The sequence below is a fragment of the Eretmochelys imbricata genome, chromosome 9 (assembly GCF_965152235.1).
Source record: "Eretmochelys imbricata isolate rEreImb1 chromosome 9, rEreImb1.hap1, whole genome shotgun sequence".
NCBI classification, from domain to species: domain Eukaryota; kingdom Metazoa; phylum Chordata; order Testudines; family Cheloniidae; genus Eretmochelys; species Eretmochelys imbricata.
The window spans coordinates 79,537,185-79,550,961 of NC_135580.1; positions in this window are offsets into that span (position 1 = coordinate 79,537,185).

Genomic DNA, 13,777 nt, shown 5'->3' on the forward strand with positions numbered 1-13,777 from the left:
ACGTTTCCTCCAAATTTCTATGGAAAAAAAAGGTAGAAATTTTTAACCAGCTCTTAAATAAAGGGGGTATCTCAGATATACTTGTGCAGAGTTGTTGGTAAGTGTTGATTTTCTAATGGTGGTCACTTGTACACATGCCAGCAGTGCTCTATCTATTGGACCATCCTTCCTGACATTATCATTATACAATGAGCATCCCGTAAAATAAACAGCTGTGTGTATATATATATATATTGCATGTGTGGCCTTGTGCGACCAGTATATCGAAGTGTACAACTGAATCTTAAGTCATGGGCCAGATTTTTCCAAAGTAACTCAGAGGATCCATGAGGCAGGACCTAGAGATTGCCAACAGTGAGGCAGAACTGAAGCAGAATGTTTAAACGGCTCACTAGCTTCTTAGGAATTTGCATGCTGAATATGAAACACCTGAAGTTCCCAGTTCCACTGCTTGGAACCAGCCAAAATTCCTTCTACAATATGTCTTGAAAATTATTGGAATTTGTTTGTTGCTGGCTCACAAAAGTGTCACTCCTGTTCATTTCAACCTTTTGTCATTTAAAAAGGAGCAAAATACCAAGTTTGTTTATTCAGCTAGTGCCAATTTCTTTTTAGGCACAAAAGTAGCAGCTCGGGAGAAACACAAAGAAACATCAATAGGAAACAGAGAAATGAGGAGAGGCAGAGTGGGAGAGATCATATTAGTATGGGCATAGTTCCAAGAAATGATTAGAGGAAAAAAATAACAAAACATAAAAGGGAAGAGAAAAAGTAGTGAATTGTCTCAGATTTAATGAGAGTGTGGGACTATGTAAATAAAGACTTTATTCATAGGCCCATTCTGCTCCTAGATAATATTATAATATTTAAATCTTTGCTATTTAGTTCCTTCCTAAATAAAGTTTGTGTAATAGCCACTGACTGATTGAGCTGTCAACACATTTCTTACTTCAAATTATTTGATGAATAGTTCTATGAGCTGGCTTAACAATGCTCATCAAATTGTTTATCCAGTGATTTTTCTGTGTATGTGTCAATTGTCAAATAAATTATTTGCAATTTACTATTATTTGCATTGTTGGATAACAAGCAGTTGCCTCATCAGGATTGGAGCTTAGCCTCAGGTTAGATGCTTACCCAAAGCTTTTCTGTAATATTCTGGACAAACCTTACTGAATGAAGTTTAATATCTTTGGGGTCCATTGTATTAAAAATGCAATTGTTTATGTGTCACTGTGAGATTGTATGCAACATCTCTAGGAGGAGAGGGTATGATAATATACTTCCTCCAGTTATCAGCCCTTTGAATCTTCATCCTGGGGAGGGGACCTATTGTCTGGCTGATTACCTGTTCACACGCTCTTCAAATGCTCAGATTGGATTCTCTGCAGACCAGCAGACAAAGAAAGATGGTGGGATAAATAATCTGGTGGTTAACTCAGGGCTAGTCTACACTAGAAGCACGACAGCGGCACAGCTCTCCCGTGAGGCCATAGCTCTGTCGGCGGGAGTCCCATCAACATAGCGCTGTCCACACCGGTGCTTAGGTCAGTATCACTTACATTGCTCTGGAGGGTGGCTTATTCACACCCCTGAGCGACATACGTTCTACTGATATAACCTGTAGTGTAGACAAGCTCTCACAGTTTTTGGTTCTGACCCAGCAAATGGACCATCCCAATCTTAGTGAAGGGCTGGAAGGACTGATAATGAACAGAGCCATTGTAGAGATGGGGAGGGGGGAGATGAGCTCTAGTAAGCTTGTATGCGTGTAGTTCCTTTTATTGCTTTTAGTATGATTTCTCTGTAATTTTTTACCCTAAGAGTAAATACGCTTGGAGGGAGAGAGCTGTGTGGGAGCTTAACTGAGGGCAGTTACACTGTTATTAGTCTCTGAAGAGAAAGCAAGCAGATCTGCTTAGGCTATTTGGCGTTTGCTGGGAATAACACAGTGAAGGCAGGGAATGCTTCAACTGGAAATACCCTGGTGAGATGCTTGTCTCCACCCCAGGAAGGCAACAACTATGGCTGGAAGCCTGGAATGGGTGCCTTGGCCAAGGCACAAGGAGGAAATACAGGTTAAGTTGCCCTGAACTGTGACACACTATATTATTGATCTCGTAACCAAAGAGAAATTCCCCCCATGGACAGATTTCCAGTACTTCTTTTGTGAGGTCAGGCGGACAGTACACAGGAGCAGCCCCTCTCATGTTAATTTGCTGCCTTTTGCCAGCATAAGAACAAAAAAAATTGCTAGACAATATGAACCACGTTATTTAGAACCCTAATGATGACACATGTTGCATGAAGGATTTTGGTTCTCCCAAAATCAGAGGTTCTGATTGCCAGGGCAGGACCCGAGTGTGTGTTGAGGGCAGGCCACTTCAGCCCCCCATGCAGATAAGAGCAGTCTCGGTGTTGCTCTAAGTTCTGCTTGGCAGCTCACAGCACCAAGAATAGCACCAAGTGACAATGAAGAAGAGCTGGAGCAGAGCATCACTCTGGCCTTTTCCCCTCTCCCCTGGCTATGTCCTGAGCTGGGGGCTGGAAGTAAGGGGTGGCATAGAGCTATTATGCCATCTCTCTACCTCCCAGCGACCCCATATTGCACAAGACATAATCCCTGAGGGCCAAATTTGGCTAGGTTATGACCCCTTTACTCTCCCAGAGCAGCATAAAGGGAATGTGTCAGACCCAGGAATTGCCCCTGATTTCTTGGCACATGCACCATTGCAACCACCTAGCTCTCTTATTGTTAGTCTCAACAAGAAGGCTAAGATTAGAAGGAAAAGCTTTGCAGCTGAATGTCTTCACAGAGATCCCTAAGTTGACTTGAACCCACCCTGTTACTTTGGGATCTTTGGAGAAAGGGATAAATATGAGTAGTTATTACATTTATGGTTGAATTAACAAACACTTTTGATCTCAGTACCTGACACCATTCCTGCAATGGCACTTGGTTTCCAGAGCCTTGTAGAAGTCCATGCTGGTTGAGCTCATTTCCCTTTAAGACATACAAGTGCAGTGATTCCCATATGGTTGCTCCTGTACCTTTCTGATGGAAGGAAGATTTAACCTTACTTGTGTAACTAGCCTTGAGGAGAGGAAACAGAGTTTCCCAAACCTTGGCTGTAGAACTGAGCAACAGAGATTGGAAGCCAGCTATCATTAACCCCAATTGTGAGCTGAAAGCTCCTGGCAGCATTATGATGGCTATTCAGATGTATTTGCAATTATTTCTAATGCAGTGGGCCAGACACTGCAAGGAGAAAGTGTGATGTGTAGAGATCAGCCACACCAATTGTTAAGTAGATGACAGACACAAGTTGTTCCTAGTGGTATAGAAAGAGAATAAGATTCTAAAATCTCAAATGCATTTCATATGCCTCATGACTGCCAAAGGGCTTTTCAGTAATAATGAAATGAAGCGTGTTGTATTAGGGTTTTTTTTTTTTTTGAGAAAATGAAACTTGCCATGTGCTAATACTTGAGTTCTGCTGTGAACAAAGGAGGCTTAAATTTGACTTATACTTCAATTTATCATCCAATATGCTATCCATTGATCAGGTGGAAGTGACCCCAGCTGCACTGACAGGCTCAGAATAGTCTGGTGTTTTTTTTTTCTCTTAAGAGAATTCAGTATTAGGCTTTGTCTACACTAGCAAGTGAATGACAAAACTTTTGTCATTCAGAGGTGTTAAAAAACACCCCCCTGAAAGACAAAGGTTTTGTCGGTCGGAGCGCTTTCCTGCCAACTACGCTAACGCCACTCATTGGGGGTGGAAGATTTTTGTTGGCAGGAGATCTCTCAGCTGTGCCGCTAAAAGCTGTGTCATGTAGACATAGCCTTGGTGAAAGTTGCTAGCTTGATGCCCTGCAGACAGGAGCCCTGTCTCCGATGCACAGAACTGGTCAAGTAGCAGAGGAGACTTCCCACATGCTGATCCTAGCAGAGTTTACCTCTAGAAGGGAGTGGAACTCAATCTGCACAGCCCATGAAATCCTGGCCTCTCTGTTAAGGCTACACATGAGCATGTTATTTGAGACATGGATGTCGGTTTGCTAGGACTCAGTCCATCAATTCACTTGACAGAGACCACTGTAGAGATCCTTGCTGGTAACGGTAACAATTTTCTTTCAATACTGACCTGGGCTAGATCCAACTGGGGGCATAGTGGTGAAAGGCTCAATAGCCTATTCCCATTTCTCTGAGTTATCCAGTCTTCTGGTATGTTATTTCAAGTGATTTTTTTTTCTTGTTTGGTATTTGACTCTGCCTTGATTTTTACTTCCTTTTTGATATGTAGCTGCTTTCAATTCTGCTATCCTAAATTATTCTGGGCTGTCACTGAACTGTAAAGTAGTTAGGGGACTAAACCTTCACATTTGGAAAAATATTTTCCTCCATTTTCTTTAGTGGTGTGCTCTATTTTCTTCTGTGGAAAGAAAGCAGACATAGGGGCCCTGAGTAATGTGTGTTTCTGCATAGTTTCCTAGATTCATTCATTTTAGAACAGTGTACAAGTTACTATCCAATCCCATTTCATGTAGAATGAGAAGCCACATTTGTAGACGTGAAGTGGTCTGAGCTTCAGCAGCAGCAAACATAGAGTTGTCGTCCTCTGGCAAACAAACAGAACATGTGCACATCTTGCTCATGTGTCCAATTCACCATCAGTGTAGACAGGTGCAATTCCACTTAATTGTATCTGCTTCTGCCTGTTGTGAATCTGGCTACAGGCCTTGATTTTATACTTGTTACAAAGGAAAGGTATTTTTCAGGTGGATGGAGGGGGAGTCAGGGCCTCTTTTCTCTCCTATCTCCTCACCCAGGCTCTCTGTCTTTCATTGATCACATTTTCAAAGTTTTATAACTAAGATCTAAAGAGGTGTGACAATTTGGGGTATCTGTTTATGTACAATGTATGAATTCTAGTTTGATCCTATGAACTGTCAGAATCATAAGACTTTATGTCTTAAGATTGTCATTTACTGTATTCTTATCTAACACTTCTTGTGCTAAGGGGCATGGGGTGGTGCTGGGCACCTGTCTATGAATAGGAAAGACTATCAGCATCTGAATAGATCTTGCCCAGGCAGAAGAAAAGAGTAACGGCATCCTAGAGAAAACCAGTGTTCTCCAGCTTCTCTGAAGAGGGCAATGGCAAGGGTTTGAAGAAATGAAATTTCCCCAGGAGAAGGAACAAAGAGGTGAGGTGTTGTACAGCCTTTTGCGGACAAACACTGAGCGAGTCAGCAAAAACAATGTGGAGTCCTTGTGGCACCTTAGAGACTAAGACATTTATTTGGGCATAAGCTTCCGTGGGCTATAACCCACTTCGTCAGTTGCATGGAGTGAAAAATACAGGCCTGCACATCTACCAATGTAATATATGCCATCATGTGCCAGCAATGTCCCTCTGCCATGTACATTGGCCAAACCAGACAGTCTCTACACAAAAAAATAAATGGACACAAATCAGACATCAAGAATTGTAACATTCAAAAACCAGTAGGAGAGCACTTCAATCTCCCTGGACATTCAATAACAGACTTAAAAGTGGCCATTCTTCGACAAAAAAAAAAAAAAATAAAAAACAGACTCCAATGAGAAACTGCAGAACTGGAATTAATTTGCAAACTGGACACCATCAAATTAGGTCTGAACAAAGACTGGGAATGGCTGAATCACTACAAAAAATAATTTTCCCTGTGTTGGTACTCACACTTTCTTGTCAACTGTTGGGAATGGGCCACATCCACCATGATTGAATTGGCCTCATTAGCACTACATAAAGTAATTTCCCTCTGTTGATATTCACCCCATCTTGTCAACTGTTAGGAATGGGCCACATCCACGCTAATTGAATTGGCCTCGTTAGCAATGATCCTCCACTTGGTAAGGCAACTCCCATCTTTTCATGTGCTGTATATTTATACCTGCCTACTTTTTTTCACTTCATGCATCTGATGAAGTGGGTTTTAGCCCACGAAAGCTTATGCCCAAATAAATTTGTTAATCTCTAAGGTGCCATAAGGACTCCTCCTTGTTTTTGCTGATACAGACTAACACAGTTACCCCTCTGAAACGTAAGTGGGTCAGAGAGACAAAAGAAACAGGGGGCAGCAGAGGGGAACAACAGGGCAGGCTTTTGGAAAGTGAGGGGACTTTTTGACTGTGGGATCAGCCAGTGCTGGAGGAAGTTGGCTGCAAAAGAGAAAGACTCCATACTTTGGAGGAGAAGCCATGAGCTTCAGGAGGGGAATTCTGGAAGACTAATCAAATCCCAAAGAATGCTCAAGAGTAGTGAGGATAATGAGGCTAGGAATGGCATAGAGGCGTTTTATTGTTTTTATCTAGATCTGCATAGCTCATATGTGCTCTCTAAAACAAAGAGTCATTGTTTTTAGAAATCCTATTTTGCAAAGCATGTGTCTGTTTGCTTCAATTGTGTCTGAAAAGGTAAACTGCAAACCAGAGTGCCCACAAAGTTGGAGCTCTTCAAAAGGTGTGATTAAGCACCTGGGGATCCAGCGCTAGTCTCAGGGTCTAGGCAGTGGGACTGCAGGTTCTCTGTGCTCAGAAGGGGGTGCTAGAAAGAGACTCTGCACCCCAAGAGTGTGCCTAGAGACCCAGAGCCAGGGCATGGACTCAGACTCAGCAAAGCTGAAAGGCGCCTGGGTCCAGCATTGAGCTCCAGCACAGCAGCTTGCTGAGGGTCCAGCAAGGAGAGCTTGACTCGGGCTGTGACAAACAGTTTTCCTGCTCCTCCTGTTTTCAGTGGCCGGTGTTGTTTGCCGTGTTGGTCTCAGCATAAGAGAAAGACAACGTGCATGAGGTAATGTCTTCTGTTGGAACAAGTTCTGCTCATGAAAGCCACAAGCTTTTGAGCTACAGCGAGCTTTTCTGGTGGCCAGTATGGCAGAAATAGCCAGATGAAAAGGTGTGTGGTGACAGTGCAACTCACAGACCCACATTCGCATAAAGCTGTAATTCTGTCGGGGCAGCTATTGGAGATTCAAACTCAAAACCAAGCTGAATTTGCAGGCAATATTTGCTGTTAATGAACCTGAAGGAGTTTGGGAGTGTTTCCTCTAATACCCTTTTCAAATGTGTACATTGATCTGTGGAGTATGTAATTACAGCAGGCACTCAGTGTGCTCTGTTTAATCTATGCAGAATAATGAGTTAGCTTTGCTCTACATAAACAGAGCCTTTCAAGACCTTGAGATTGCATTGCTCAAATTATCTGTCAAACTGTCTTTTAAACTGTGGTTAGTCAATGTCATGCACACAAGGATTCCTTTTACATTAGGAATGGTAGGGACTTAGAACTGAGAAAACTTTGTTTTGCTTTACTTTGAACTCACTTGAACTATAACGTTTTGAAGGATTGACTTGAATTTGAATGTTGTTAGGTTCATATTCCGGTTGGGCGAAACTTGGGGGAAATGTCACAGATGTAGGAAGAATGAAGAAAAAAATCCAGTGAAGAAGTGAGAAGGAAAATGGAACAGAGAGAGGCCAGGGGGGAAAAAAGAGGAGAGAGAAGAATAGAGAAAAATTCCAGTAAAAATATAGAATAAATGCAATCATGTGTATATATAGGGCATTCCCTTTGCACCACTCCAGGTTTTGGGGGGATTGTTTATCCCTATCAGAGAAAACATGGTGCCCTTTGGCTATAAAAACATTTACTGTTTACATTGAATTGGCTTTGAAACAGATGGGTTTAGTTACAGGAAAAAGGTTCTTGAGTTTAAAAACTAGTTTGGAAAAGAACTTTATAGATTCACAAATCTTCAGACTCCATGAGATTTCTCCATCGTGTTAAAAACTTTCCTGTTCTGAGAACAAGCTAGTTATATGCTGAAGGGGAGTTACTTTATGAACTAAACTCTGGTGGAGCCTGTGTTATGGGAACTGGATTGCTCAAAAAACTGGGAACCTTTTCAGCTCTAGGCCACTGCTGGTTCAAGCTTTCATTAAGTGCAGGAGGGAAAAAATGCTTCCACGCTAGTATTTAGCAACGTGCAAAGTTTGCTGACAATAATCATGACTAATGTAATGGTGCAACAGAAATTTTAAGGCTTTCATTGCCCCCAACAGGTCTTTGTAGCTGTTGTGTTAAAGAAATGGAGAGGGTTCTCTGCCAAGATGACAATCTTGGATTGCATCATGGCAACTTGCTCTTGTGTTTCGTTTAATTAAAATGTTAATTTACCATCTGGCAGTCAAAACAATGTCCGCAACATGCAGCTGAGAGTAAACAGTCCATATTAATAGAGGCAATGAATACCAAAGGCCTACAAGGGACCAGTTCTTTCAGCTAGCTCAGTGCTAGCCTAAAGAGGCCTGACATTTGAAAGATCTAGTCCAGGGGTTCTCAAACTTCATTGCACTGTGACCCCTTTCTGACAACAACCCCATGAAACGGGGACCGAAGCCTGAGCCCGCCCTAGTCCCACCGCCCCAGGTCTGGGGACCAAAGCCTAAGCCCCACCGCCTCTGTGGGAAAGGGGTCTGTCAAGGTTCCTTCCCCATTCTGAACTCTAGGGTACAGATGTGGGGACCTGCATGAAAACCTCCTAAGCTTACTTTTACCAGCTTAGGTTAAAACTTCCCCAAGTATAAATTAATTTTACCCTTTGCCCTTGGATTTCCACTGCCACCACCAAACTTTATCTGGGTTCCTGAAAAAAATGGAGTTTGGACACATCTTTCCCCCCCAAAATCCTCCCAACCCTTGCACCCCACTTCCTGGGGAAGGTTTGGTAAAAATCCTCACCAATTTGCATAGGTGACCACAGACCCAAACCCTTCGATCTTAGAACAATGAAAAAGCATTCAGTTTCCTTACAAGAAGACTTTTAATAGAAGTAAAGGAATCACCTCAGTAAAATCAGGATGGTAGATACCTTACAGGGTAATTAGATTCATACATAGAGAACCCTCTAGGCAAAATCTTAAGTTACAAAAAAGACACACAGACAGGAATATTCATTCTATTCAGCACAGCTATTTTCTCAGCCATTTAAAGAAATCATAATCTAACACATACCTAGCTAGATTACTTACTAAGTTCTAAGACTCCATTCCTGTTCTGTCTCTGGCAAAAGCATCACACAGACCCTTTGTTTTTCTCCCTCCTCCCAGATTTTGAAAGTATCTTGTCTCCTCATTGGTCATTTTGGTCAGGTGCCAGCGAGGTTACCTTTAGCTTCTTAACCTTTTACAGGTGAGAGGATTTTTCCTCTGGCCAGGAGGGATTTTAAAGGGGTTTACCCTTCCCTTTATATTTATTACAGGGTCAAACACAAAGCCCAGCGGCTTCAGACCCAGCCAGGGAGCCTGTAACCTGAGCCCCACCACCCAAGGCTGAATCCCTTGGGCTTTGGCTTGGGCCCTGTGCCCCAGCAAGTCCAAGTCAGCCCTGGCAACCCCATTAAAATGGGGTCACAACTCACTTTGAGGTCCCGACCCACAGTTTGAGAATTGCTGGTCCAATCAACAGAAAGTGGTATGACAGAGGCAAGCATGTAGGGGTTTGGGGGAATGTGATTGAGATGTAGCAGATATTTATGTTGTGAATGATAACCACAGTGTAATGCAGCTGGGACTATACATCGGATATGGAGCCTTTTGACTGTGGGGCATCAGTTTGAATTCCAGTCCAGCTCAGTAGGGACAGAAAGTTGTTGTCATGCAACAGCTTTATTACCTGGTTTCTGTGAAATGAGTCCTGGGGTCTCAGTCCCTTTCCTGGTGGATACAAGCACCCAAATCACAAAAGCAGCATCAAACTGGAACTGATCAGTCCCCCTTGTTGGCAAAGACTGAATGGGCAATGGAGACAACCGCCCTCTCACCCTTATAAAGCCCCTTAATGGGGCACTGTATGTGCAGAGTTTGCACTTGTGCTGTACTTCTTCTGTGGCTCACTAAAGACCTCACCCTCACTGGACTGTAGCTTAATTTTGGGGGGCAGTGGGAGGGGAAGGCAGAAGTGTTCATGGATGGGATGGAATCTTGGGACGTTTCCATTTTCTTACATAGACTTTGTAAGAAATATATTAACAATTTCTAGATGCTTTTATCTGCAGGGAACTGTTATGGGACTTTCAATATTCTGGTAGAGAAAGAACAAATGATATGTTCTTTGTGAAGCCTGTTGCTTTGCAAATCAGCCTGCGAGCCAGCAGGTTGTCATGTCAGCATAAGGCACTGTTAAACACCGATAGGCAGCATAATACAGAAGCTCTCTTGCAGGGAGATCAGAATTTTATAGATGCCCACTTGGGGAATAAAAGGTGGCAGGGAAATTTAGACTTTTCTTCAGGAAGAGGGTCGCAATTACTCCAGGGTCTGGTTTCTTCCAACCCATGGAGTCATTGACTCCTGTGCACCGTGGGTGTAAAACATTTCTGCAGGTGTGAATGAAGAATTCTGATTTGATCATATTTTGCATACCCTTTGCATAGGTGTAAATGACAACCCAAAGTACCTAAATGGTGGCCCTGAGGCTCAATGCTGGGTGATAATTCATTGACACCTTGTCAGTGTGTTTCTAGGGATTCATGCATTGGGGTGTCCTAAATATTTAGAATGTAAGATCTTCGTGGGAGATGCTTGTTGTTTGCTCACCTATTGTACAGAGGCATATATGCTTACTGAGCTGATGGAAAGGCCTCCCTCTTTCTTCATGTTTTGATAAATAGCTTCCCAATAGGGGCACTCTAGTTTGATTATCTATATAGGAACATAGGGTGTGTCTACACTGCATTGTAAACCTGCATCTGTAGGATCCAGGCTTGTGGACTTGGTGTTTCCAAGCCCATGCCTGAGCATCCACATTGCATAGTAAATTGGAATTACAGTTGCTTGACCCGGGTCTCTCAGCCATGCTAACATGTTGTGCTGCATTATGAAGACCTTCTGACATGTGTCTGCGACTTGAGCTGCTTCCACACTGTACAATGACAGGGCTTGGATCTGAGTCACAGCAGGACTCAGGCTTTGATCCTTCTCCCCAGCAGAGTCCTAAGATTTGGGTCCTGAGTGCATGCTGAACCAAGTCAGGCTGATTTGTGTGTGGACAGAAGAGGGGCTTGAACTCAAACCTGAGTCAGAGCCTGGGCTTAGTGTGCAGTGTAGACATATCCTGAGAGAACTCTGCTTTCAGGAAATGTTTGCGAGAGAGACTATGTGGAGGAAGGAATGAAGCCTGTATGTTGTTTTGTTTTAACTCTCTCTCTATGCTGGAAAACTGACACCTCATATCACTGCTCCTCTAGTAACAGCCTTTTCTTTTCATAAATCTCTTTATGGCCTGTTACGTATCATGGTGGTAATTAATGAGCCAAATACGTTGCTGCTGTTCTCAATGGAGTATCATGTCAGCAGAGAATTTGGTCTCATGTGGTCAGTAGCAAAGTTTCCAACCAGAAAACAATAGGACTTCCACTAAGTGGCCCAATTAAAAAGAAAGAAAGTGGGGAGGGGAGACAAATGAGTCGGATGTCTTTTTTGTCTTGAGCTATCCAGAATTCTGTGGGGAAGCAGCCTTAGTTATCCATTAGCCACAATTTCCATGGAATGATTCTCCTGTATTGCCTAACCATTTTTTCCATTGTTTTTCTTGCTACACATACCTGTTCCATTATCCTTCATTCCAGATTATTGCAAATTTCTTGATACATGTCCAGATTAAAATAATCCACTCTAATAAAGGCTAATTTACACAAACTCCGTTAATTCAACTAAATAAGAATAGTGCGTTTAACATTGAGATCCTTTTTCCTCCCATCTAATTTAGTATGCTGTGGCCAGCTGTGACCAACATCTTATCCTTTAGAAACAAATCAATCTCCCAGGATGAACCTAGATATAAATTGTGAGGATGGTGGCAGGAATTCCTTCCTAATCCCTACAGGTGATCAATTTTATACTCCATAGCACAAGATTAAATTGACCTTTATTAGGATTTCAGCCTGCATGTTGTCTGTGACCATGACATTATCCTGTCACAGTATTTAACTTGCATGGTGTCATTTGGCAGTGAGTTCCACAGGTTAGTCATATTCTGTGGAAGTACCGGACACACAAGAAGCCACCAAAGATGAATGCATTGCATTCAAGAAGTTCATTAATAGAGTTGTGCAAAATTATAACAAGAAACCAAGAAGGATGTAGATGTAGTGCTTCATAGAAGGCTTGAGTAGCCAACTTTAATTTGTGTGATTTTAAAATCTAATAAAAGGGTCATGAAACATTTTTCAGTTTTTACTACGGTGCCATACAGCCCATCTTCACCCACATGGTCTCATCCCTCATCGGCCCTGACCCCGTCCCCTCCCCCTGTAATTTGAACACCCACCCTAATTTAAATTCCTGGGGAAAACACTGCTTCAGAAACTGCTCAACATTAACAACCTCCCTCAGAACACCATGCTTGCCACCATGGATGTCTCCTCCCTATACACCAACATCCCTCACAGTGACAGCATAGCTGCCTGCCTCAAATATCTACAAGACCATGAATGACCCTCAGGTATCCACCCTAAGCACATTGCCAAACTCATCCATTTCATCCTCACCCATAACCGTTTTACATTCAATAACAAACACTTTGTCCAAACCATGGGAACAGCCATGGGTACCAGCATGGCTCACCAATATGCCAACCTCTTCATTAGCCACCTTAAGGAAAAATTTCTGGACAAATGCATCACAAAACTAATGATCTACTTGAGATACATGGATGACATTTTCATCTCCTGGAGAGCCAACTTAAACTTCCTCAGATTTCCACCACAACTTCAACAACCACCACCCATCCAGGAAACTCTCTCTGGAACATTCCCAGACTGGCATGGACTTCCTGGACACCACGATAAGCTTCAGCAATGGAACTCCACAGACAACTATACACAAGAAAACCACAGCGCACCACACCTATCTTCAGAGATCCAGTAACCACCCCAAACACACCAAGAAATCTTTGTTATCTACAGCCAGGCATTCTGATACCACAGAATATGCTCTGAGGAGAAAGTCCAGGATATATACCTTAACATGCTTAAAACTGCCTTCACCAAACAAGGACACTCCACCAGAGAAGTAAATTGCATCATGGAACAGGCCACCCAAATATCCCAATACAACCTGCATTAGTATGGGAATAAAACCCCCTCCAACCACACACCCCTATTTGTCACCTACCACTGCACACGAGAACCCATATGGGGTATCATTAAACAATTGCAACGGCTGTTACTCTGAAACCCATATTCAGTGGAGACCCCCTCTTGAAATAAATCTTTCCCAGACCCCCTCTGCTGGCAGCTCTCTGGTATAGGTGCCAATTTTTTTCCTGGATAATCTCTGCACTGAGTTGGCCAAGCTCATAGGTAGCCTGTGAGGAGTAGGTGGAGACAGCCAAGCTGATGCTGGCACCTTCTTGTGGCAGATGCAGGAATTCCCATTGCAGGAACGCACTGATTTAGGCTCCAGATCTAAAAAGGTAACACAATGGGCATCCTGAGGGCATCTCCTTTCGAGATGGAGACATTATGTCTAACCACCTGGGGCCAAATGCAAGTCAGGGGCTGGGGCACTACCCAGGGGACGGTCCTGCCAAGGCCCTTGATGGCAGTGCTGTGTAGGGGGATGAGGTTCCCTCTTGAATCAACCCCCCAAAGGGGGAGGGATGCTCGCGGGTGAGTATAGCTGCCCAGAGACCCACCTAGTGTGATGATTGGCTCCCCCTGAGGTGAG